At 37.8% G+C, this 26,460-nt stretch overlaps 1 long non-coding RNA gene across 2 annotated transcripts in view; it reads left to right on the top strand.

The window, feature by feature from the left end:
* Positions 1 to 17,977: 17,977 nt before the first annotated feature.
* LOC105708929 (uncharacterized) overlaps positions 17,978 to 26,460 on the top strand; it is a 95,224-nt gene continuing 86,741 nt past the window's right edge. For both annotated transcript variants that reach the window (XR_001105407.2, XR_002478872.1), the window contains exon 1: positions 17,978 to 18,112. This is a non-coding gene — a long non-coding RNA (uncharacterized LOC105708929). The remainder of the gene's footprint in view (positions 18,113 to 26,460) is intronic.

Here is a 26,460-nt window from a genome sequence, read left to right as displayed (position 1 = left end):
AGAAAAGATTAAAAGCAATTAACAAAATGAAGTAGGCACCTGGAGTTTTTCTTCTGGTTTCACTACTAATTTGCTGGGACTGCAATCCAGTCGCTCAGTCTCTGACCTTCAGATTCTCATTTATAAAATACAAACAATTAAACTTAGTGCTATGTTAAAATGACATGTTACAACAACGTAAAACTTAGAAAATTACAGAGCAATTCTTTCCAACGGTAATATCCAAAGATAAAGACTAAATTAGGTCTCCTTGTTTATTAAAATAATGAGTTATGATATAATTAGTTTTATAGCAAGAAATTTACCTCCAAAACTTAACAATTATAACATATTAAGATTGCTGCCTGCCACCTCTCACATACTCTTATCTCAGGTATTTTTCACTCAATTTAAATCTTTTTTTAATGTTCTGGGTTTTTAAGAAAGAACAGAAGCAATAATGAATATTAAGTATTCAACAACTCTTATATGACAGGCACTCAGAATACGCCAAAGAACAAGCTAGGCAAGCGGAAGAAGACAAATGAAGTAGAGAGGTAATTTTTTAATGTTGATATTTTTCAGGTAGTGATAACTTCTCTGAATAGAATAATGTAACATGAAATGATAGAACAATGGTGATGTTTCAGATAAGGTGTTGACACATTTTTCTCAGATGTCCCTACTTAAATTTGAAAAGGAGAGGGCAAAAGTCCTTTACAAATATTTAACAAATTAGATAAAGCACTTTTGTACATTCTTTGAAAGTGAAGAACTTATCAGTTTAACCTTTAAATTCTCAAAAGTGGCTGGGTACACTGGCTCATACTGGTAATACGAACACTTTGGGAGGCCAAGGTGAGAGGATTGCTTGAAGCCAGGGATTTAAAATCAGCCTAGGGAACACAGCAAGACTTCATCTCTACATTAAAACAGAGTATCAAGAGTAACATCTGAAGGCTCTTACTATAGTCATCCTTGCCACCGAAAGTGTTTTTCCATTTCTTCAACACAGAGCCATCTGACCTCATCAATTTATTTAAAAGTCCCCAGTGACTTCTGAACACCCATGGGTGTATTTTGTGAAAGCAGGTATGTTTTTCTTTCTTTGTTTTTTAAAGTATCTTTACCTAATCCATTTCCAAATCTGATTTAATTCTATCTTATTTTGCAGTCGGAAATCTGTCTCATCATCAATTCACATAATTCTGCAGCTCCACTTAGGAACCTTGCTTTTATGCTCAATATCTTTCTACCAATATATTTCTTTACTCATCCTAACGTGAGAACGTATGGAAGGACATATGATAATATTTAAACAATGAAAAACCTGGGGAAAGAAAAAAAGCAAGTCAAAAGCAAGAGGACTATTTGGAGAGGAGAAAGCTAATTGGAGCAAAATGAAAGAATTAATTCATATACTACATGCTTCCTCTATGTAAAAATTATACTAAATATCTTTTAGATTAGTCACGTTGCTTTGAGACTTTTCCATGTTTCCTCTAGACAACTGCCAATGTTCGAATAGTCTCTGATGAATACACATGCTGTGACTTGCTTCTAAGGAAACGCCTGTCGTGTTCCAGGGAAAAATGACTTCTACACTCTTAAATCAGGAAAACTGTACAAGTCTCATTCATTAGTGACAACGTCGATTTTTCCTTAACGTTTCTATTTCTGGAATGCTCATATTCTCATTAGGGCATTTCTGGGTTCAGATAAAGAAAATAAACTATGTTGGGAGAACACTTGGGAAAATAAAGGTGTACCACATCAAAGGGGTTTCCCACTTCAGAAGCTCAACTAGCATCCAAGTTACTCCTGAACTATTTACCAAGGCCAAGGTTATTTTAGGGTTTTCTTCATCTCTTGCAGAACTACCTGTTCCCATTACTGTTTACTCAAATGCTTAGCAAGGTGACTATTCGCATATCTGGCAGGAAGACATGCTTCATTTAATATTAACTCACCATGTGACAGCCCCTTCCCCTCCAATCTCTTCTCAAACATGTGAGGATAAAAAGAAAAGTAGAGTTGTTTGCAATCTGATTTGCGCTTGGTTTTGGCACCAGCAATTGGCCACAGGCACACACACCCCCAATCAGAGGCGCGCACCCCGCTCGCTCCCGGAACTGTCATGCGGGCTGACAGCTGGCACACCTTCCCGTCGCCCTCCACCCGCTTGCAGAAAGCCCACTCCTTACAGTCACGTTGACACTGCTCACCTGCCTGGGCCTCAGCCCACGGCCAAGGAAAGTTTTGCCCTCTTCCCAGGAGCTCACTTACAGGTATCGTCCACCACTCTTCCAGAGCCCAAACAAGGGGCCCTTTGTTACATTTTTTGCTCCCGGACTCCTCACCCAATTCCTAGCATTCAGTTGGCCTTCAGCAATCCTGGGCAGCCCTGGTAGGAAGGGAACCAAAAACCAGCCCTCCGCCCGGGTGGCCTCCGAGAAGGCCTGGAGGAAGCAGCCTCCCCGGCCGCGTGGAGGGCAGCCAGTGAGTCAGGCCGCCGGCAGGGCAAACAGTTGCCAGCCAGGTGAAACCGCTGAGGCCTCGCGTCCTCGCCTTCCTCGCCCTCCCCGGTGAGCTGCGGCGCGGCGCTCTGTGCTTACCCGGCTGGGGTGGCGAGCGGCGTGGGCGCCGCCGGGGCGTCCTGCGGGCGCGGGGTTCGGCCGTCCATCGCCCTGCGGGGCGTTGCGCGGGCTCCAGCTCTGAGGCGGCGCGTCACTGCTGGGGTGGGAGAGGCCGACGGGTCAGGGCGGGACGCGCGCCTTCCCGAGGCCGGAGCGGGGCTGGCTGAGCGTCAAGAGCCCGCCCGAGCCGCCCCAGCCCCGGCCGGCCCGCCTCCCGGGTGCGCTTCCACCTGCGGGCCCCGGCTCCCAACCCGCGGGCGCCGCCGCCGTCGCCGCAAAGTCTTGCGAGCGCCCAGAGTACGGCGGAGGAGGAGGTGGCGCTGCAGCCCCCGCCCCGTGGGGTTTACTGAGTAGCCATTTGGCGCCTCTCGGGGAGGGAGAGGAGCTGCCCTGGCTGGAAGAGGAGGAGGAGCGGGCCGGGCGCACGGGCACCGCCGCCACGCCGGCAGCGCACTCCCGGGCTCCTCCGGCCGAGTTTGCACAAACAAAACGCCCTGGGAAAACTTTTCCCGAAGAGAAGTTGGGAGGGCTGATCTCTCTTTTTCCCACCCAAGGCTCCTACGTTCTTTTCCGAAGGAGACAGTAGCTCTCCTGTTCTCCCTCGCGGGTTCCTCTCCTACTCTTCCCTCCCCCGGCCCGCACGCCGGCAGTTCGGCTCTTAAGCCAGGACTTGAATGGAGAAGCGGCAGCCCCTGCGAGGCTCAGCCCAGCGCGAGCCGGACCGACTCAGCGCCTCCCCTGCCCAGCGGGCGGGGTACGGGCGCTCGCTGGGGGCTGGGGGCCTCGCTGGAGCCCGCTCGTTCACTCACCCTGCCCCATTTCCCTGCCCGGAGTCCGGGAGCTCGCCGCCGCCTCTGCCGCACGGTTGTCCAGAAGTGGGGACGAGCTCGGCGGCATCGGAGCGAGGGAAGCAGCGAGCCGGAGAGAGGAACGGGGCGGGGGTGGGCCGGGAGCGAGTTGGAATTTCCTTCCCCCAGGGCTTCAGGGCTTGGGGTCCGGCTGGGGAAGCTGAACCGAAAGGAAGCTCCCAGGCGAGGTGTTCCCATTCCCACCGCTAGGGCTGCGCTTCGGGAAGGCTGGTGCGCCAGAGCAGGACAGGTGGGGAGGAAGGGAAGTTACCTGCCTGGCCAGGACCCGAGGGGAGGATTGAGGCTTCCGCGGAATGCGAACAGAAACTCACAGAGTGGGGCCTGTAGCTTGCCCTCCCTGCAGTCTGACCTTCGACGTCCAGGATTGTGTGTGTGTTTTTCTTAGCTTGTATTTTTAACTTGACCTCTAAGGTTGCCATTCTTTTAAAAGTGCACCTGTGACACAGATCTTTCTAATTGGTGGCAGGTTTAAGCTTGCCCTGTCTTCAGAGGCATTTTTTGTAAAAGCCTATAACAGTTGTGACATGAAAACTGGTCAACAGTATGTCTGATGACAGTCTGTAAGAATTAAGTGATAGATTTTATTCACTTATTGGATGTTTTACAAGCGTAAAGGAATCATACACAGCTGTGTGCTTGTTTGTACGTTTTAGTATCCACGTGCATGCCCTTTAGATGATTCTTTACACCTGACAGATAGGTCCTAGGTAAAAGTTACTGCGGCTTTTTGCCATTTTAAAAGTAATGACAAAACCGCAATCATGTTGGTACCACTGTAATATATTTGCATATTTTATATTTTTCATAAGAGCCAATTGTTTTAAGGTGCAAGCCATTCTGATGGGTCCAAAAATGTGTTTTCAGAAAAAAATGCGACATTAATTAAGAAATTAACTTAAAATTACAGTTTTAAAAACAGATATTTGCATTAAACTGATGGAGAGATCTTACATGAAGGAACACCCTGAAGGAGACCTCTGCTGTAGTACTGACATCAAGTAACAAACCTGTGTTAGCCACTGATAGAGTAACATTTGGCAGATATTAAAATTAAATATTAATGCTCCTTTAGTTGTTTATCCATTGCAGCAACAAAGAAAGATTGCTGAACTAAATGCCTAGCAATGTACTATTTGCCTATCATAGGCAGGCATTAGTATTTATTTCTTCCAGTGCATTATGTAGTCCTTTCAGTGCATCTTTGCAATGAAAAGAAAAAAACACATGACTCATTTGGATTACAATACTGGAACCATATTAGAAAAAGTTGCTTTTAGAGAGTTTAATAGTAATGCAATTTATTTAAATACCCCTGGATTTTAGTCTTTAAATAATAACTCTGGTTAAACAATTTCATGAATCATTTATGCTTCTGAATGTAAAGCTGTGCAAGCTTTTACAGTTGCTTGCAACAAATATTGAGTAACAGTGAAACTACTTTAAAGTCATATCTTTCAATCACAAGACAAGATTAAATCTTTAATTAGTTTCACCCTTAATTTACGACATACCAGTAATATTATGGACCCTAATACTAGTAAGATTAGGCTAATCTTAATCATAAAACATTTTCATAACATTTCATAACCGCTGAAGGCATTTTAGTGCTCACCACTTTTTGCTGTCCTCCTTCTGGTAGAGGAAGGATTATATGCTCCACCCCACAGAAATTAGGTATGGTCCTGTGACTTTGGTAAGTGGAAATGTGAGCAGACAAGAAATGCCTTATTTTCTGGTGAAATTACTTATGCCAGTGTTTGAGTTTCTATGTTCTCTTCCTTTGCTGCCACAAACATGAAAGCATGTATTAAAATGAAGGTGACACAAGATTGAAGGTTCTTGAAATGCTAAACTATTACCCAGAGCACAGCTGCTCTGGAGAGTCCCAGGACCTACAGCAGAATCCACATAAGCAAGAAATAAGCTATGTTGGGCAAAACCACTGAAGAACACCACCAAGCTTGGTGGTGTTTGCATGTGGTACTAAACTATCCTCATTGTAGCCAGTGATTAGCAAAATAGTAATCACAGTTGCTATATATATATATATATATATATATATATTTTTTTTTTTTTTTTTTTTTTTTTTTTTGAGGCAGAGTCTTGCTCCTGTCACCCAGGCTGGAGTACAATGTGGCACAATCTCGGCTCACTGCAACCTCTGCCTCTCGTGTTCAAGAGATTCTCCTGCCTCAGCTTCCCAAGTAGCTGGGATTACAGGCGCCCACCACCATGTCCTGCTAATTTTGGTATTTTTAGTAGAGGCAAGGTTTCACCATGTTGGCCAGGTTGGTCTTGAACTCCCAATATCAGATGATCCGCCTGCCTTGGCCTCCCAAAGTGTTGGTATTACAGGTGTGAGCCACTGGGCCTGACCGCTATAAATCTTTTTACATAACAGGAGAAAACTGCCGTTTTCCAATCTTCCTAGTTATGCAGAGCTGTTTCAAAATTGCCCACTTTTCCAGGATTTTGCTCAATTTCCCCATTTGGGAATCTCCCTCTCTCTTCACCACCCAGCCGACCATTTTAAATGGCTAAGCATAGGTATTATCCTCTCAGGAAGACTTCCCTGATTACAAGACAGAAGTAGCCCTTCCCTTTCTTGGCCCCCAGTAGGTTCTGTTAGGTAGAGAAAGGCCCTGTGACATTTTGTTTCAGTTATTCAGTTATTCATTTACACAATGGCAGAGTTGAAGGGGTATATTTATTATATTATAATATATTTTTTGAGATAGAGTCTCGCTCTTTCGCCCAGGCTGGAGTGCAATGGCACGATCTCGCCGCACTTCAACCTCCGCCTCCCAGGTTCAAGCGATTCTCCTGCCTCAGCCTCCCTAGTAGCTGGGATTACAGGTGTGCACCACCATGCCTGGCCAATTTTTTGTATTTTAATAGAGACAGGGTTTCATCCATGCTGGCCAGCCTGGTCTTAAACTCCTGACCTGGTGATCCTCCCGCCTCAGCCCTCCAGAGTGCTGGGATTACAGGCGTAAACCGCCGCGCCCAGCCTATTCTTAAAGGACCACATCTTATCCTTTGTCTCCTGAAAGCATAGCCCAGAACACAGGAGACTCTCCACCAATCTGTGTGCACTGAATAAAGGAATGAAGGAAACCTTCAGGGTTTCCCTTTTCAGAAGAATCCTAAAAGGAACTTGAGTCTAGGAAAGACTTCAACTCAAAGGGGCTGGTAGGCTGCTTTAAATGGAACAGATGGAAGATGAGTTTGCCTACTAGGGAGAGAAGACTTATTCTCCACATGGTTACCTGATGGGGTTAGTACCAAAACGGGTAGAATGAAGCTAAATGAAGGTCCACTTAGCTATGTATCTCTTTGAATGATAATCTAGGTTTCAGAATCCTGCTGGATAGTAAGAAATGGAAAGGAGGTTTATATACTTAATAAATACCTGTGTGCTTATGTAAAAAGCAGACAGGCATGTTAAAGTGAACCACTCATGGAAAAATAGAATTGGGGTTTGTCTAAAGTTTTTGTAAACTGTATGGAACATTGAAAACATTTTTTAAATGCTTATTTTAAGTACATTTTTATTCCACTGTAAGTGCCACTTGAAAAGCTTTATTTAAAACTGAAAAGTTACACTTCAGAGGTGGTTAATATCCTTCTATGCATTTCACCTTTGCACATTACAACCTAAAGGAAGTGTTTGTCTTCTTAGATTGTATACACATGTGTGTTGGCAGTTTTATAGAACAAGATCAGGGTTGTTGCATTTTGATTTTAATAAAAGTCTTATTTCAGACTTTGTATTTCATAGAAGCTGCCCAATCTCAGACAAACTTTTTTTCTGTTATTTATGCATAAGACTTTGTTGATGAAAATGGAGCTGAAAGTCAGAATTGTGGCTTTATTCTCAATTCAGTAATATATGCATAATAATTATCCTTTCATCTTTGTGTAGTGCTTTCATAATTTACAGAGTATTCCTACATGTATTAACACATAGAAAGTGTTGTTAGAATTTGATGTTCCCTATATAAATGTTTCATGGGAGCTTTATCCCAAAATACCAAAAATATTTTCTTTGGCTGTCAAGAATGCTGGGCCAGGTTTTGTGATTAGTCACTACTGTCTTTATCTTTATTATTGTTATATCTTCTTTTCTCTCCTCTCCTATTCCAATTTATAATCTTATTTAATGCCTTTTTTCAAACTGACCAACAATTAATAGGTAAGAATAAATAAATTCAATAGATATGTTTGTTGAAATATCACAGTTTCCTCAACATAGCAATGTCTACTTAGGAAAAAAAATTTTTTTTTTTTTTTAATTTTGGCTGGACATGGTGTCTTATGCCTGTAATCCCAGCACTTTGAGAGGCCGAGGCAGGTGAATCACCTGAGGTCAGGTGTTTGAGGCCAGCCTGGGCAACCTGGTGAAACCCCATCTCTACTAAAAATTCAAAAAAAAAAAAAATTAGCCAAGCATGGTGGCAGGTGCCTGTAATCCCAGCTACTCAGGAGGCTGAGGCAGGAGAATTGCTTAAATCTGGGAGGCAAAGGTTGCAGTGAGCCGAGATCACACCACTGCACTCCAGTCTGGGTGACAGAGTAAGACTCTGTCTCAAAAAAACCAAAAACAAAAAAAATTGATTTTGTTTCATTGAGGCCTCTTTTCTTCTTTGCACTGAAGTTAGAAATATACAAAGGAAAATATGAAAAATTCTTAACTCTTAAATGATTAAATGTTGGCTTTACTGTCCAATGTATGCAATTATAATAAAAACTGACAGAATTAGTTTTCCCTATTGAAACGATAAACAATTGTTAAACATTTTAAAGTCAAATATGATAGCTAAAGTCTGTATTGTTTATGTAGTTTTCAATAACCATAGTAATTGTAGACATTTTAACTCTCATCAGATCTATTTTAATATGTGAGTTATATGACATATTCAAATGACATGGTAATACAGTTATTCATACTTTCAAGATTAATGCATGGCCCCCCTCTTTAAGTATTATAGATAACAGTTTTTGTAGACTAATTGAGTGTGGGAGATATTTTTTATCCAGTTGTGTTGTTTAACAGAAGAAATAAAAGTCATATTTGGCTAATTTATTCCTAAAATGTAAATAAATCCCTCTTTTTCCTGTATAAGGTTTAATATTGACTTTGATATCCAAGTTTGAAGAAAATAAGTACAATACTATTTTTAAAGGGAAAATATGAATTACACTCTTCATGATCCTATATTTGGAATTACAGTTATTACCTTTTCTCTTCTGGAGGGTCATTTACAACCAAGCCTTCTAGGGATTGAAAGAACCGAAATAGATGTGCCTTGTTGTCAATTTTAATGAGTTTTTAAACTCATCAGATTTTTATATTTTGAAACATGAAAAATCAACAGTTTTTAGAATAGAACTTCCAAGGAGATTATATATTCATGAATTAAATTTTATTTTAATAAAAGGAGTGTTTTATTGGATATGTGCTATACCAAGAATTGGGCTAGGAAAACAAAGATCACAAAGATATTGCCTCTGCCCTTGTGGGACTCATGGACCACTGGGCTCATCAGTACTTTTTTGTGACTCTCAATCAACTTAAAATCTAAAGGAAATTGGTCAATAATCAGTGTAGGGCATTTTACCCCTCTCCTGAAAGATTAACAATTTTCAGTCCTAAGTATTAGAAGAAATGCCTGAATTAGTACGCTATCTCTTAAAATGGTGCTATATTTCTATATTATCATATTTAGTGCTAAGAAGAGACTATTAATATGCACACATTCCAGAATAGAGGTGAGGCCTGGAAAAACGTGCACGGGCATGCACACATGTAATTTAGTGCTATGAGCATGAAAGAGGGCAGGGTTTTCAGTGCCCATTCAAATTTCAAAGCTCAGATTCTCCTCTATCAACACAAAGTTAACTAAAATCTGCCTTCTCGTTTCCGGCTTTAAGATATCCTTTGGCCAAATAAATTTCTGTTTCTGGATTCTGTAATTCTGTTGGCAGTAATTTTCTTACTCATTGGAAGTAGATATACTCTTATCACATTAAAGTATCAGCTTTATTAAAAGTACCCTCGTAATTTAAAATTCAAATACCATTCAAATATGGGTGTTTCTTTAAAGAAAAACAGGATAAGGACCAAAAAAAGTCAATTTTTATCTATTGTATGTGATATGATTAAATCTTGATGTTTAGGCTTTTAAATTAGTTATTCAATTCTAACTATAACTGGAAGCTGCATTTCTCCCTTTCAGTCTTAAAGAGCTTCCTAAAGCCTTAACTGCTTGTCAGTTTCCATGTATTTCAAAATGTACAACTTTGAGTCAACTAGCCACTGATTTGTCTTTCCAGGCATAAAACCTAACAAGTCTCAGCATATTTCATCTTGGCAGGGCTCCTTGCTCCCTCCTGTGCCTTGTCTCCTGGGAGGCTGAGTGTGTGTGCGGTTAACTAAGTACCATGGTGGTTAAGAGCTCAGGCTGTGGAGCCAGACAGGTTTGACTTTACATCCCTGGATTTAACTCTTACTATCTGGATGACATTAGGAAATTTACTGTTCCTGGCAAACAGTAAGTGTCCAGTGAAGGTAATGGAGAGCCTTATTAAACAAATGTTACAAATGGGAGCCAGCTGTGTCTCTGTAAGCCTATACCTGTAAAGCATAAATTGTCCTCCTCCAAGCTGAGAGCTCTGACTTCTTGCTCTATAATAACCTTGAGTAAATCACTTAACTGTGGGATCTTCAATTTCCTTATCTCTATAATGAATCTATAAATATTCTCTGGTCTCTGAGTTTTCTCACCATCTATGTTGAATAATCAAGTTCATTGTGTTAAAAACTATTGAATTCATATATATGGACTATTAATAACAAGATGTCACATGCAACCCCTTGCAAAGCACTCTCACTTGTTGAATCTAGTTTAAACCACTTAAGGGCTTGCAGAGATAGACACTTATATCACTATTTCACTGTTCTGGAAACTGAAGCAAAGACTTTCCCAAAGCCTTGATACTAGTAAAGTAGCAAAACTAGGATCAAAAGTGATTTCTTCTGGTTTTTACTTTATTTTGCAGTAGCATTAGAGTTACCTTGTTGCAATCATAGCAGATTTAAAAAGGTATCCCAGAGCAAATAAATATTATTGTGTAAGCAACATGCTGAATATATTTTCCTATCTATCTCTGAAGTCTAGGCCAGCTTCAAAGGTACTGCCTACCTGAACCTGACTTGTCCCAAAGGAAACACTTCATTCTGGAGAGAGTTTAAGGTTGTAGACATGTCCAGTTTCATTTAAGGAATATGAAGATCAGGGAGGCAAAACATAGAGGAGAAAAATCAAGAGATGATCAGAAATTCAGATGCATTCTGTAATGAGCACCCTTGACCATATGAAGAACAAAGACACTATAAAAATGTGATGTCTTGTTATTGTTAGTCCATGTTCTACTGTGGGATCCACCCAGGACGTTGAAAACTGTACAGAACAAGATGAAGTTGAATCGGATCATTCTGTACTCCTAATAAGGTCCACCCCATGGATATTTGCAGCAGAATTAACAACCGTATATTTTCCTCTACTAACAACAACACAAATCTGGAAAAATCAAAGGCAGCCTGACATGGAAAATAACACAAAATGAACATTTGGATTACAAATAGTATGATGAGAAGAGCACACTGCCGAAAGTCCACCTAGTATGTTGAAATTACTGTTTCTAGCACATATAAGGTACAATTTTTTAATGTTTTGAACATTCGTTATTGGCTACTTTAACTATTTCTCCTTGGTAACTGTGGTAGAAATAGAAAAATGATAGAAAAGCAGAAAAGTGATAGAAAAGCAGAAAATAAGAATAGCATAACTTATTAGATATATGTAAGTGTGTGAACTTTGGGTTATTTTTGTTTGGCTCATCTAGTAAGTTGGGAAAATAATAGCTATTCCATAAGATTGTTGAGAAAATTCAATGAGATAACACAGTTAACAGACTTAGCTGAATGTCTAGAATACACTCAGGCATCACTGGCATACAAGTATGAGTCTGCAATTAACAAGGTAATGGAAAGAGTGTTGCAGATCTCTGACTGAAGTATTTTCTCCTAGGCTTACAATATTTATCAGCCATCACAATGCAAGTAAGTAGCAGGATAAGCTTACTTAAATAAGGCAATTTTCCTGTTTGAAGTATTTTTATATAATTGCATATTTACAAGAGCCACAGTGTATATTTCAGGGATAGTGATATATATTTTCTAGATCTTTACAATTTTCTGTTGTAATAAATAGAGTGCATAATTTTGATCAGCAAAGAATAAACATTTTCAGAGATCTAGGCATGTACTAAGTAAATAAATAATTATTTTTGGAATGGAAAAAGGAAATGGGATTAAGATATTTTTCTGACCTTGTTAAAGGAAAACATGTCAATTTTTCTTTTTACTTTTTTTTTAAATACCCAGACTTCAGGGAGACCATATCATTTTTAACTTCTCAGTCTCCTACTACATGGGGACTGTGTGTAATAATCAGTGACCTTTTACATGGAATGCTACTAAAATACAGTTTTACATCTGGCAAATATAAGACTCCTTTATTTTCTACATATTTTGATTTAAATGAAATATTGCCTCATCACTCCAGGTGTGATTCTTATGTATGTTATAAATTATGCAGTCTATCAATATCATAGAACAAGCTGAGCTATGGTTAACACTATTTCAGCACCCAGGAACTTTCTTCCAGTCCTTAATGAAATATATCACTTAAAGAAAAAAAAAGTGCTAGTATTTTAACCAGCCTCAGCTGCAGGAAGGCAAACAGAGATGTCCCTTATGGGCTTCCTGGCAACTGAGGCAGGGGCTTCAGGGTGGCCTGAGCTCATTATGGCTCAAAGCTCTTCAGTGTCTTCAGTGCTTTTTGAGTAAATTTCTTTTTCATTCTAATTTAACTATTTCATATAAGCTTCCAAAATGATCCACATAAAGTTGACAATAGCCTTTGTTTTAGCCTAAAAAAGCTGTAATTATGTTGCATTTTTTAATTCCAAATCCACTTTATCTCTCTCTTTTTTAAAATTCTTAACAGTCTTGTCAGAGGTATGCTGATTTTATAAGAATTTTTCATAACCTATTTTTGACTTTTCATCTCCACTGCATGTTTATTTTTAAATTTTAAAAATGCAATGCATTGCTCTTCCTGTAGTCCCCAGGGAAAAATCAAGTAGGATTTAGAAGACAATTTATCAGGCTGGTTATAGAGATGAGGCCTGTCCTGAATAGGAAATTGGAACAAGATACCTTGAAATCTATTTTTGAAAGTTGTGTTATTTAGCAAAAGCAGTAGTTGTAGCTAATTTCAAATTATACCTTTTCATATAAAAGTACTCCTTAAAAATATGAAATAAAAATCTTAAAATTCTATAAAGAAATTTTATTAAGAATTTAAACCACAACATATAATGCCTTCCAGCAAGCCATAAAGAGAAAAATCTCTTACCAATGTTATAGTAATAATATGTTTGATATTTATTATACTTACTTATGAGGTACTAAGGAGTACTATATATTTTAAAGATGCAGTTAATTCTGGCTACATTACAAGACAGCAAGAAAGCATAATTATTTTTATTTTATTTATTTTTTGAGACAGGATCTCACTCTGCTGCCCATGCTGGAGTGCAGTGATACAATTACAGCTTACTGCAGCCTTAACCTCCTTGGGCTCAGGTGATCCTTTCTCCTCAGCCTCCTGAGTAGCTAGGACTACAGGCATAAACCACCTCACCTGGCTAATTTTTGTATTTTATTGTAGAGAGGGATTCTCACTATATTGCCCAGGCTGGTTTCCGAATCCTGGGCTCAAGTGATCCTCCCGCCTTGGCCTCCTAAAGTGCTGGGATTACAGGTGTGAGCCAGTGGACCTGACCTTTATTTTGATTTTAAAGATGCGTAAAATGCAGCTGAAATTTATGACAAAATAGAAAATTCAGAGGGACAACACCTTTTTCTTTTAACAAAGAAGCTATTCCAGAGCAGAAATTGCTATTACCTGGTTGGTTTTTCAAAAGAAATCAATGATTTGTTGTGACCATAACAACAATAACTCAAAGAAAAAGAAAAATGAGTGTAGCTAAACATTTTTGGTTTTTCTGTGTTAAAATCTTTTGTCGGAGTGGGAGAAACAAGGTTGGATCAGGGAGGCTGAACTGGAAAAGGTTTGGTTGGTATTCAAACCCAACAACTTCTCTGTGGTTGAGAGAGGTTTGAGGAAAATAGGAAACATTGAGAATCTTCCACAATAATGTTTTAATGAACTCGACAACTCTGAAAATGTCATTTATGGATAAGGAGTGTTGAGTGTAAAATTATGAAGATGCAATTATTTGTAAGAGATATTTGTATGCATATGTTTTATATGTGCATGTGCGTTAGTGGTTGAATTGGTGGCCAGAGGAAATGATAATAATAAGATAATTGTGAAACGACTGTATTAGTCTGTTTTTGCACTACTATAAAGAACTACCTGAGGCTGAGTAATTTATTTAGAAAACAGGTTTAATTAACTCATATTTCTGCATGGCTGGGGAGACCTCTGGAAACTTACAATCATGGCAGAAGCTGAACAGGAATCAAGGCACGTCTTACATGGCAGCAGGAAAGAGAGAGAATAAGTGGGGATGTGCCAAATGTTTAAACTATCAGATCTCATGATAACTCACTCCGTGTCATGAGAAGAGCATGGGGAAAATCTACCCCCATGATCCAATAACCTCCCATCAGGTCCCTCTCCTGACACAATTCCAGGTGAGGTTTGGATCTAGGACCATGCCACCCTGAAAGTGGCTTATCTCGTCTGATCTCAGAACCTAAGCAGGTCAGGCCTGGTTAGTACTTGGATGAGAGATTTGGGTGATGACACACAGCCAAACCACATCAGCCAAATAACCCAGAGCACAGAGAATTTTGTGGTGAGGCGGCGAGGATGGATGGTTAGGAGAGGATCCTTATCCTTCATGGCAGGCCCAATGCCTGAGAACAATCATCTCCCAGAAATTACTTTCCAAATTGATAACACGAAACATTTGAACAATCCTTTGAATTGGAGCATCTTCACAGAATGCTTTCACCCCATTTTGAGGAATCCCCCTTCCATTTACTCACCTAATTATGAACCCAGAAAAAAAAAAACAGTAATAACACTCTAACCTATTTTATCACCTGGGCAACTCCAAATATCTTTTTTTTTGTTCTTATTCCCTTTTATTAAATGTTCTGAGCAAAGGTTAGGAAAAGGATACATAATTAAATACCCACTATAAGCTACTGTTGTTTACTTGTTTAAAAATATAAAAAATACTCTCCAAAAAACAAAACACAAAAACCCATCAATGTGCTAATAGGTCTTCATAGATCATAAAAGAAAAAGCTTAGATATCTGAATGCACACCAGTGTAAGTTTACTTTTTATTCTAAAATATCAGAAATCGTTCAACTGATTTTTTTCTCTCAATAGCTCTCTTTTTCACTAGACTGTCTACTTTTGTGTACAAATGTTCATGTAGTATTGAAAACCCGTATTTTGTGGACTCATGTCCTTCTTTGCTAATGCAGTGGCTGTAGCCCCTCAAATGCTGCTCATATTTTTTCTGGAGATCTTGAGGTTAGAGGTAAAATTGCTTTTAATTTGAGCTCATGGATAGTGTTCTTATGTTATTCGGTTCTATTCTCGGTTACTTGAGGGCAAGAGCTCTCCACTACTATTGCTGCAGGGCCACACCATAAGCACACATCTTTCTGGATCATGGAAGTTCATCACTGGTGTTCTCACAGCTGTAAGTCCTCAAGATGCCAGGGAGGTGCCCATTCCTGGAGTCTTCAATATCCTGAAGTCAGGCTGCGTACTACACCCATAGGCTTTTAATTCCTGTATTTCTTAAACTCCTTCAGCCTTCTGTTCAAAATTCCTTCCACCCTAGAACTCACAGGACTCAACTCCTGTGGCCTACCTAATTAGTTCTTCAGACATGTCTGAGCATTCCTGTGTTCCATTTAGACTCAAATTATACCCTGCATTACCCTTTGAAACAAATATCTATTAGTCTTGGTTTTTAGAATGCTCTCTGTTCCCAGAAACCCAGTATCACTCATATCGGTTTGATTCCTCTCTAACCTTATAATCAATTTCTCCTCTTGACCTCCAGGATTTTAAGAATATCACTGTTGGTATCATCTGACAACAAATGAAGTTTAGCCTAAGTATGGACTTCTGATAAATAATACGAATTTTGGTGCAAATAAACATCTATTTAAGTTTTCTTATTTGGATTATTTGAAGACACAGGAACTCTCATGTTTATCAAGAATCCCAACTTATAACTAAACATTGTTATGAAAAATTACACTTTAGAAATGAAGCAAAAAGGACCACATATCCTTTCAGTGCCATGCTGGAGCTTTATCTAATAGGTCCACTTAAAGGTAGTTTCACTCTATAGGAGAATGCCCCTTTGTTTCATATACTATTTACTATTGATTAGAACCTAGGCTGTGAAGTTACATGTTAACTTGTGGGTTTTCATTGGGTAGAAATGCAAAGGATCTTGCATCTCTACCCAAAGGATTTTGTCTAGTAGAAAATACAGCTCTAAGAATATTATTTGATTTCTCTATAGGACATTAATCAGTTTTGTATCTAACTTAGCAATGTTATTCCAACATTCTTCTTTTTTTTTTTTTTAAATTTTTTCTCTTTCTTTCTCTCTCTCTCTCTTGTTTTTTCTTTTTTTTTAGATGAGTTTCACTCTTGCTGCCCAGGCTAGAGTGCCATGGCACAATCTCAACTCACTGCAACCTCTACCTCCCGGGTTCAAGTGATTCTCCTGCATCAGCCTCCCTAGTAGCTGGGATTACAGGCGCTTGGCACCATGCCCGGTTATTTTTTTGTATTTTTAGTAGAGACAAGGTTTCACTATGTTGGGCAGGCTGGTCTCCAACTCTTGACCTCAGGTAATCCGCCCGCCTCAGCCTCCCAAAGTGCTAGGATTACAGGCAGGAACCACTGCATCTGGCTCTTCTTGTTTTCAAGACAGGGTCTGGCCCTGTTGCCCAGGCTGGAGTGTGGTGGCATGATCATGGCTCACTGCAGCCTCAATTTCCTAGACTCAAGTGATACTCCCTCCCCAGCCTCTCAAATAGCTAGAACTACAGGCATGTACCACTGTGCCTGGCTAATTTGTTTGTTTTTTTGTAAAGACGAGGTCTCACTATGTTGCCCAGGCTGGACTTGACCTCCTGGGCTCAAGCGATCTTCCCACCTTGACCTCCCAAAATGCTAGGTTTACCAGCATGAACCACTGTGCTTGGCCCTTCTTTTCTTTAGTAATGCCCCATGTGTGCTCTTGAAATGGCATTTATTACATTGCTAGTTTCCTCCTTAACAAGTTAAATAAATTTTTGATACATGTTTTATATTTTCATCCAGGCTTTCCATGTGTCTTGTAACAGTGAAAAGACTGCCTCTTATTGACTGAGTATAGAATATTTTCATATATCTGAAAGGTATTAAATATCTGTTACAATGTCTTTTAAAATAACAGAGCTCTCTTTTTATTTATTAAGGATAAGAACTTACGTAAATCTCAAATTTCCAGAATTCCTGTAATATAAAGAGACTAAAGTTCTAAACCTTTAAAAGAACTAGACTCTGAAGCAGAAAGCTCTTCCTGTAGAAACTGGCCAATCAGAAACCTTTCTATTTTAGAATTAAGTTTTCATAATCAAAGTCAATTGATGGAAAAAAAATACTTTTTTAAAAATTTTAGTTTCAAAAAACAGTAATATATCTTTCACCTGTGTGAAGTATAATATAAACATATTCATTTATTTATTTGTTTTTTTTTTTTTTAAGTTTTGAATTTGTTTTTCTTGGAGAATAGTTAATCTGGATTTCCACATTTCTTGTAGTATTTCTTGATTAGAAAAGTTAACATTATTTTCAAATAATTTATGAAAAAATAAAAAGAAAAAATAACAATCATGTAAATTGAATTACAATTCTTACAATCTTTAAAAAAAAACGAATTATCTCTGTAATGTATCAGTTTAAATAATTTTCAAGCCCCTTAGTTAACTTCAAGAGCTGGAATTTGAATTAAATCTAATTAGTTGGTGGATGTTATTTGGATACTTAGATAATTTCTAAGGGTCATGCTAACATGCATATTACTTTCTGTTACTTTAAGAAAGTACAAAAAGAATGCATGTATAGAGTCATGTTATATTTGATTACAATTTTTGATAATTTGCTAAAATGCTTGGGTATGATGAAAATGTCTCAATTATCTGTATCTCAGTTATCTCTGTGAAATGAAGTTGTTTACTTTGGTTAAGGATTAAATTCATATTGGTGATTGAAATGTTACCAAAAGCAATTGGAGAGCTATGATTGTAAATCAAGATAATGGAACTTGTTTTAGTTGATAAAAGAAGAGGGAAAGTAGTGTTATCCTAAGGAAAAATGGCTGGTTGCTATAAAGTATGAAAGAAGATAGTAAAAAATAAATGTGAATAGATATAGACAACTATAGAAGTTTTGTGGAAAGTGGATTTTAGTTGCTTTGATTTATAATTACTTGCAAATGGTAAGTCTAAAAAGAAGTCTTATAATGTGTTAATTTTTTGGCAAATTTGTTCAGGTTTGATGGTTTTATTCATAAGATAATTTTAAAAGTAGCAGCTTAATGAATGAGCCTCTGTCAAATGTTACATTTATGTAAAACTAGAATTTGGTTTACTCTCTCTTAAAATTGCAAGTAAGTCTTAGAGAATTCCATCTGCTCTTAACAAGAGGTAATAATATTCTGTGTAATCTGCTCCCAGAACAGGGATTCTGTCTCGCCTTAATAATTTTTAATAATTTGTGGTAGTGTGTTTGTTTTTCGTGTCCATGATTATTCACAAGCAAAATAACATTTCCTCAATTCTAATTTAAAATATCTTATTGCCACTTTCATTAATAGGTAGCCAATCAAACATTCACTGCAGGCATCTGTGGGTCTTTCCTAAGTGACCAAATATCTACTGATAACTCTTACGATTTTACCTACCTCAGATCAGATCCTACAATGTAAGAAGTATTATTTTCAGTATAAATTTTATATCTAAACTATTTTTGGAATTTCCCAGGGCCATGGACAATCAAAAACTTTTTTCCTTTTACTTCATAAAACAGGAAGATGTAAATAATTGAGTTATATATTATATTCTATATTTCTTAAATATCTGCACACTATTGTAAAATCTGCATGGGAATAGTTGGCATATCAAAGAGAATCTCCACCTTCCCTAAATACTATGAATGCAATTATGTTATACTTATTAATAAAAATATTTCATTGATTATACTTTTAACTACTGATACTTCAAAATAAAGTCTTATGGATATAGAATAGGGATCTTAAGTGTCACCACTTAGACAACTGTCAGATAGTACTAGAAGACTGAGTCAGGATTTTAGTTACTCTCTTTTTAGTCCCGAGGACAACCTCATGAGAGCAAACTGCTGACCTAATATCTAAGATTTAAAGAGTAGGAAAATCTAATTTTTGATATTATGTTTAGTGCTCTTTTTTCTAATGGATATATGAGAAACCCCTCCTCGACTTTTTTCTGAATCTCTCCCTAACTCTTTATATAGTAGACTATACTTTTTAAATTAAAATGAAACACTCTTTAAATGGCAACTTATTTTCCCTGAGGCTTCAGAATTGGGGAACAGAATACTTTCTTGAGTCTTTCTGATCTTTTGTTATGGCAATATAGTTAATTGAACAGGCTCAGTGAAAATCTGTCCTTCTTTTCACCAGGACATAGACAAACTGACTGTGCAACCAAGACCATTCTTGGAAGTGTTAGATATGAGAATAAATCTGAATTCATTAGTTCTGACAAGACCATCATGAAAGAACAAAGGTTGCAGTTCCTAGATGAAACCTAAGCCCATGAAACAGTCCCAGAAAAAAATGGTCTGATATGTATTTGAGATCTTATAGGCTATTAATACCATTACTTCTTAACAGGCCACACTGCACGGTATTTTAGGGACCTTAAGCAGAAAACAATATACTCAAATTTATAGATACTATAGCTAAAATCTGTTGAGATGAGTATTGTGGGTTTGGTTTCCTAGCTTCAGACTAAAGCAGCCAACAAAAGCAATTTTGAAAAACTTGGAATACTAAATCTATTAAAAATGTAATTTGAGGTTCCATATGAAATTTTCACTGAAGTTAATTTTCTAGCCTAGGTAGTTGTTCAACATGGTATGGCTCTAGATGTACCTACCTTAGCAAGGAGGTTAATTACACCTTGTGCTACAATCATATGTCAAGCTAAAATGAGACCAGTCTTCTCTTGTTTTCAAAAATAATCTTCGGGGATTTGTTGTTGTTGTATAGTTGTGACCTTAAGTAAATTGGGAAATATTTTATGCCCACTGAAAAGAATAAGTTTTTGATATCTAGACTGGTGGTTTTTGCTATTTCTGCCCTTGGAACCAGGTTTAATATTCTCTATTTTCCTCATTAATGAGCTAAATAAATGTTTGACACACGTTTATTCTCCATTTGTTTTAGTCAATTTTTCAACTTTTTGAAAATGATACATTATCAAAAACATAATGAAATTCAGTTTAGGTTTCATACCTTTTAATAACTTGATTGTGATTAATAATTTTTAACTTTGGAATTTTACTCCAACATAATGATTGTTTAACTTTGCTTTTTGAGCTATTAATTTTTACAATCTTAAAGGAAACACTTCACTATAATTTTTTGATTACCTTGCTCTTGGTCTTAGAAATTTCTGCAATGTTAAATGAGATGACAAGATTATATTTCTCTAAATCAACTGGTTGATTATTACTCTGTTTGAACATAAAAGCCACCAGATCTATTTCTTGATTATTTATTTCCTTACTTGTCTTGACCTTGCAGCAGTACTTTCCAATTAGTGAATTCGTTGCTAGCACTAATATTTGCATTCACTTCTAGTCATTTTTACATTAAAGAAACCACAGAGAATATGTCTTTTGAGTATGATGTACTACAATTTAGTAGCAACTGTAATTGGGTGAGAACTGGTACTAGAAGAAAGGGAACAAATATCAATGATTAAGTATAAAATCAACAGCCAGGGAGGAGTAGTAGCAGTGAGAAGAAAATGTTTATAAATTATTTCAATAGGGTAAATCAGCCATTTTTAGTAATGTACAACCATTTTTAGTATTTTAATGGAAAAAACAATAAAACATGCATTTTTCTTACTTTACCTTTGGATTTCTCATAGAACGTCTTTAATGTTGATGTATACATTAAAACCAGTTACAGTATTTTAAGTGACTTGAATACCTAGACCAAATTTTGCCAAATGATATTTTAATAATTCTTGCCTGCTTGTTGTATAGAGAATTTTTATAAGATGGATAGAGTAGTTGGTTTTGATTAGTTAATAGGTCTTCATGACCATCTTCCCCGGTGAGTCTTATATTCCAGCCTTTAATTTAGGTAATTGCTATGGCATTAGCTTAATGGCTTAGCCAGGAAACTATCAGTGACTGTCAAATGAAAACAGGATATAACTCCTTATTTTTATTACAAAAATAGTAATTAGATTCACCAATGGCTGGAGTAAATTCCTTTATTACATGACCAATGCAAAAACTGAGATCCTGTTATAGATTATATGGACCTAGTCTTTCCCAGACAAACATGCAAAGAAGAAAATTAGCATCAAATTAAAAGAAGTTTTTTTTCATTCAGAAGTATTAGGTTTATTAAGAGATATCCTGATTCATTATTTTCACCTAAAGTCACATGGCCATATATTTGGTTAGTGTTCCATTTGGAAATGCTTCAGGGTGTCAGTTCCTACTTTGAGTATTGGTTGACTGAACAATTAATATGGAGAAAAGTCTGTCTTAAATTTCTTTGGAACCATGGAAGAAGAAAGTAGACTATGTGTATATTTTTTTCTATATCTATGTTTTTGTATTTAATATACACCTGATTATGTTGACAGTCAACATTCCACTCACTATAAAAGCTCATTTTTCCTTTCTACATATCTTTTCTCAGACTAGTAGACTGTAGTAGAAATTGTTCTGTTCCTACATTAAGCAAAGTGAAGTAGCACATGAGGAATTGATTAGTTAAGCTGGTCTGGAATGGATCATAGTACTTTAATCTAGAGCTGTTTAAGGAGGTAAGTGGTGATGTATATGCTATAGTTGTAGGGTAGAAAATTTACTCATTATACAGATGTGCAAAGAATGTGTGGATTTTTATTTATCTATAGCTAATATAATTTTTTGATAATTCAGTCAGCGGGGGAGTGGAAGTGGCACCACTTACTCCCAAGTTTGAGTGCCCATTTGGAAATCTTTAGCTATAGGAGAACTTTGACCTCCTCTTGCAACCACGTTGCATGAACACCTAGCTAGTCTTTGAAATACTAGTAGTGTCTGCTTCATACAGACAGGAACTTTTGGGTCTCTTTTATGCTATGTGCGGGCTTTGTGGAGTCACGAATACTGCCGGAAAAGGAACTGTTTAACCACATCCCTTCACTGCCTCCCTTTCTAATAACCCTCATTTCCACTCCCTGTATTAGTGTGAGGTTTATTTCATGGTAATCTATTACCAAGATACCAAGTGGAACATGGGACAAAGCTTTTCCATTTTTGGCAATTCTCTCAACCTAATATTCCATCCTCCCATAATTTTAACCCTGAGGAGTGTGGGCAGAATATAATATATGTCTGAAAGGCTGTTTTCTCTGCCTCTCTTTTTCTTCCCAGTATCACCTTTTCTGAAAGGAAAAGATTTTCTGCTCCTTATTCCTCTTTGAAATAACTTGCTTATGTGAGATCATGGGTTTCCTTTTCTCTGTGGTCTACAATGAAAACCTGCCATTCAATTTTTTTGACATTGTTTTTAATATGTTAATCGGAAATAAATTTAGAAAATGTTTTGTTTGAAAACATTCTAATACAGAAGCTTATTGACTTCTATGAACTCAAAAATTACATTTGATTGTCAAAAGCTGAATGTTTTACTTTTTCAGATCTTTGCTATAATTCTTGTAACTATCCTTGAGGCATATGAATGCCTCTGAAACCGTTTTATTTTTTCACTCAGCAAAAACTTACTGAGAAGATTTTATGTGCTTGGCACAGTTGCAGGTGATTGCATGCTAGTGGCAGAGGCAAGCGATAAGCAATAGAGTTAAGGAAAGTATTAGAAACTGATCAATGTCAAGTTGAAGACCGTAGGAGGGAGGGGCAATGGGGGCAATGGGAAGTGTTGGGGGGAAGTTACTCTTGAAGGGGTAAAGACCTCACTGAGAACATGACTTTTGAGGAAAATCTTAAGAAATGAAAGGAGTTAATCATCCTGTATCTGGAGGGAGACCATTTCAGGCAGAGAAAATCACAGGTTCAAAGGCTTAAAGGTAGGAAATGTGTCTGCTTGGAACAAGAAAGGCACAGGAGATGAGTTCAGACAGGTAACCAGGAATGCTTTTCACAAAGTATCCCAGGGAATAGAACACCTAGTCAACCAGAGTGGTGGCTGACTTACTGCATCCATTGACTGTTTCCGTCATGGTTTTTCTTTCACTTCCCCTGTCCCTAACTCCTGTCTCCTGAGATCATACTCCTAAATTAACCACTTTCACTTAATTAAGCCTTTGTCATAGACTCTGCTTTATGGCAAATCTAGGCGAAGATTTTTTTTTTCTATCTTCTGCCATTTCAGTGGCACAGAGGTAGCTGGTGAATCCTTAGCATTCAGAAGATTTTCTGGTAAATGACAGACACTCAAAAAACATGTGTTGAATTTAATTGAAAATAATTTGGTTCTCCAATTCTTTGAGGACTACCAATTTGGAACTGCAGTGCTAAAGCACAACTATGAAAATCACCTATTACTTCACAGGTCATTGAACTAGACTATAAGGAATCCAAAATATATGGGATATAGAGTAGAGTTAAAGGGTCTCTGTTCAGGAGGAAGACTACCTGGGTTATGTGTCACTTGCTAGCTGTGTAAATTTGGAAGGTTTCTTAACCTCTCTGTGCTATAATTTCTTCATCTCCAAAATGGGAATAATAATAACCCATAAATCAAGTGGTTGTTGTGAGTACTAAATGAGTGAACATATAGGATGTATATGGCATGTAGTAAGTACAATATACATGTTTGCCATAATAATAATCATTATTGATTTCTACCATAGCATCGTGGAGACCCATCATCAAATTAAAATAAGTGAATATTGACAGATTTCAAAGAAATCTGATTAAAGTCTTTCTACCATTTTCTTATATTTACGTTGTTTGTAGTGTTACAAGTAATATTTACTCTAATAAACAGTTATACAGTATATAAAGTTCCGCAATCTATTCCATTACCACAGCCCAGCCAAATTCTATTTTATTCAAACATAAGTTAGTTTGCTAATTAATGTCAGCCTAATTTCTAAATGCTTTAACCCATTCATGATAAATGTTAAAATTTTATCATACACTAGCTTATCCTTGAGCCTCAATGTGAGATGATAACAGCAACTTATTTTGCTACTAAGCTTCTAGACAAAATATCAAAAAGTCCCAGAATCCTGAAATTTCATCATCTGTTAAGCTGGGATTTCCATGCATATCCCACCATGTTCGAGGGAGAATGAAATATTGTAATGTTCATGAAGGGGCCTAGCACAGACTCTGGCATGTAGGGAAAGATCAATAGCACTAATTGAAATCAATGCTAATTGGAATAGCACTAATTGGAATCCTATCCATATCCCACACTTCTCTGATCTTAGTGCTGGGATTTTCTTAAGAAAAACCCAAACAAAGATTTAGCCGGCCGGGCGTGGTGGCTCACGCCTGTAATCCCAGCACTTTGGGAGGCCGAGGCGGGTGGATCACGAGGTCAAGAGATCGAGACCATCCCGGTCAACATGGTGAAACCCCGTCTCTACTAAAAATACAAAAAATTAGCTGGACATGGTGGTGCGTGCCTGTAATCCCAGCTACTCAGGAGGCTGAGGCAGGAGAATTGCCTGAACCCAGGAGGCGGAGGTTGCGGTGAGCCGAGATCGCGCCATTGCACTCCAGCCTGGGTAACAAGAGCGAAACTCTGTCTCAACAACAACAACAACAAAAAAGACTTAGCCTTACAAATATCTCATTAGAATTTGGCAAATGGATCTCACTTTCATTAAAATAAATATTCCAGAGATGAGTGTTAGACATTGAAAACTTTTTCTCTTTTTTTTCATTATTGAGATAGCAGCCTCAACCTTAAGTGATCCTCCTGTCTTATCCTCCGAAGTAGCTGGGACTATAGGCACAACCCACCATGTCTGGGGAATTATTTTATTTTATTTTGTAGAGACAGGGTCTCGCTATGTTGCCCAGGCTAGTCTTGAACTCCTGGGCTCAAACAGTCCTCCTGCTTCAACCTCTCAAAGCACTGGTATTATAGGCATGAGCCACAGTGCTCAGCTGAAAGCTTTTCATCAGCCATAAAAACACTAGTTGCATGTTCTCAATCATACGTGGGAGTTAAATAATGAGAACACGTGGACACAGGGAGGGGAACATCACACACAGAGGCCTGTCAGGGGTTGGGGGCTAGGGGAGGGATGGCGGTAGGAGACACACCTAAAGTAGATGACAAATTGATGGGTGTAGCAAACCACTATGGCACATGTATACCTATGTAACACACCTGCACATTCTACACATGTATCCCAGAACTTAAAGTATAATAAATGAATAAATAAATAAGCCAGAAAAAAAGTACTTTGACATGCCACAAAATCAAACAAACAAACAAAAAACACTAGTTGGCTGGATGCGGTATGTCAACGCCTATAACTCCAGCACTTTAGGAGGCCAAGGTGGGTGGATCACTTGAGGTCAGGAGTTCAAGACTAGCCTGATCAATATGTTGAAGCCCCATCTCTACTAAAAATACAAAAATTAGCCAGATATGGTGGTGGGCATCTGTAGTCTCAGCTATTTGGGAGGCTGAGGTAGGAGAATCGCTTGAATCTGGGAGGCAGAGGTTGCAGTGAGCCGAGATCATGCCACTGCACTCCAGACTGGGTGACAGAGTGAGACTCTGTCTCAAAAAAAAAAAAAAAAAAAAAAAACCACTAGTTACAGAGTTATTTCAGCTGCATTTCAATTTGTAATTTAATTTAGTAGGTCATAATGGGAACTATTAAAAGAACCTAATCCAAGTTCTTTGAATTCTTTTAAGTTGGCATTAGGTTCTGAGCAAGTAGGTTTATTAAGCAAGCTGCTTGGAAGGTATGATATCTTGATTCAGACACTAGCCCGTGTTTTGCAAACTTTAAAATTATAATACATGCTGAGTGTGACTTCTAAGTTAATAAAGATAACGTAATGAATGGAACTCTAGACTTAGTGTTAAAAACTTCATTTCTAACTGCATGACCTTGACTTAGCCCTTACTTTTAAAGTCTATAATATGTGGTTATGGGAATGTGGTTATAAACTATGGATATATTATAACAGATATATACTATGTCCTTCATTTGTACTTATGCCAATGAACTCTCCAAGGAAAGTCCTATATACATTATATACATTTAAGACATTGTTACTTCATCTGTTGGAAATCTCAGAGTGAGGTTCAAAGACTTAGCAGAGTACTTCCATGAAGCTGAGGGAGGAAAGAGAACTGGTTAGTGTTATTCAGGTAGCTGCCAACGTGAGGTGCACCGCTAAGAGAGTCCTTTGCTATAATAAGGCTATTTACGAATATCCTTACATGCCCAACTTAGCACTTTTACTGCTTCTAAGTTGTCATACATTCATGGGATCGTGAAACCTCACAGGTAATACAATTCCAAAAGATGAGAAAAACATGATGTTCACTCATTCAGCCCTCTAATATGA

Source organism: Aotus nancymaae, unplaced genomic scaffold (genome assembly GCF_030222135.1).
Source record: "Aotus nancymaae isolate 86718 unplaced genomic scaffold, 86718_ANA_hifiasm-v0.15.2.pri h1tg000029l, whole genome shotgun sequence".
In the NCBI taxonomy this organism is placed as follows: domain Eukaryota; kingdom Metazoa; phylum Chordata; class Mammalia; order Primates; family Aotidae; genus Aotus; species Aotus nancymaae.
This window is presented reverse-complemented; position numbering and strand designations above follow the sequence as displayed.